Source organism: Aegilops tauschii, chromosome 1, assembly GCF_002575655.3.
Source record: "Aegilops tauschii subsp. strangulata cultivar AL8/78 chromosome 1, Aet v6.0, whole genome shotgun sequence".
NCBI lineage: Eukaryota > Viridiplantae > Streptophyta > Magnoliopsida > Poales > Poaceae > Aegilops > Aegilops tauschii.
Genome location: NC_053035.3, coordinates 476,383,435 through 476,385,132, shown reverse-complemented (window position 1 = coordinate 476,385,132; position 1,698 = coordinate 476,383,435).

Genomic DNA, 1,698 nt, shown 5'->3' with positions numbered 1-1,698 from the left:
TACTGACTAAAACTTAAACATGGCCTTCAACCTTTGTATGTTTCTCCTTTTTAATTGCTCTATTGACCTGATTTTTTTCTCTAATGTTACTTTACTCATTCATGGCAGTTCTTTGTTGCCGAAGATTGCCAAGATGAATGGATGTTGTTGAATGCAAGGTGGAGAATGGGATGCTACCAGATAGTTTTATGTCTACAGTGTAGTATGTCATTTTCATGGTCAATGTATAGAAAATCATGTATGTACTGTTTGGATTGTGTTCCATGTAATACAACCGAGTTGATTTAATATATGAAGTATTTCTGTTCACTGGATCACTGCTCCTGTGCACTATCGGTATTGGTCTAGCAATTGTTGTTCGCAATATATAAAATAGTACCTCATGCTATCTAACAATGCATAGAAGCGTATATTATGTCAGCTTGAAAATTAGTTCGTGTAGGTTAGCCACCAAAGCATACGAAGCGTTGTTATGCTCCAAATATATACATTGCTACATTGCAACACATCTTCACGTGGTTTACCAACGCAATTATATATGTTGTTGTAGAACCTTGCAACGCCACCAACGGCAACGCATAATAATCCGTTGATGTAGACCTTAGCAACGGTTATATGGATATACGACAACGCATCAATGTGTTGCTGAAGGGGTGTTCCTCTTGTAGTGTCTTGAAATATTATCTTGGGATACCTTAATCATCCCCAAGCTTGAGCTTTTTTGTCTCCTTAATTCCTCTCATATCACGGTCTCCCTAAATCTCAAAAGCTTCATCCACACAAAACTCAACAAGGACTTGTGGGATAAGTTAGTATAAACCAATGCAAAAACCTTATCATACTCTAATGTAGCAAATCACTAACATTATTACTCAACATTGCATACTAAATGCCTCTGCTTATTTAATAGTCCTATCCTCAAATAGAATCATTAAAGAAGCAAACATATGCAAACAATGCAAACATAATAGCAATCTGCCTAAACAGGACAGCCTGTAAAGAATGCAGCAAGATCCATACTTCCCTAGATCTAAAAATTATGAACGAAAATTCCCACTGTAGTAAACTTATCAGATCTTATTATGCAAAAGGTTTCAACATTTTATCACATTCTGACTTTTCTAAGGAATTTTTGCAACAGCGGTAAACTTTCTGTTTTGAAACAGCAACATGTAGACTTGTAAAATAGGCATAGTAAAGGCTATCAATGCCACTTTTATTGAAATAAAAGATGCAAAACATTGTTCTAAATAACAGCAAGCAAATCCTAACAAAATAAATTGACGCTCCAAGCAAAACACATATCATGTGGTGAATAAAAATATAACTCCAAGTAAAGTTACCGATGAACGAAGACGAAAGAGGGGATGCCTTCCGGGGCATCCCCAAGCTTAGGCTCTTGCCACTCCTTATTTCATAGTCCATCGAATCTTTACCCAAAACTTGAAAACTTCACAACACAAAACTTAACAAAAAACTCGTAAGCTCCGTTAGTATAAGAAAATAAATCACCACTTAGGTACTGTTGTGAACTCATTCTAAATTCATATTGGTGTAATATCTACTGTATTTCAACTTCTATATGGTTCATACCCTCCGGTACTACTCATAGATTCATTAAAATAAGCAAACAACACATAGAAAACAGAATCTGTCAAAAACAGAACAGTCTGTTGTAATCTGTATAAAACGTATACT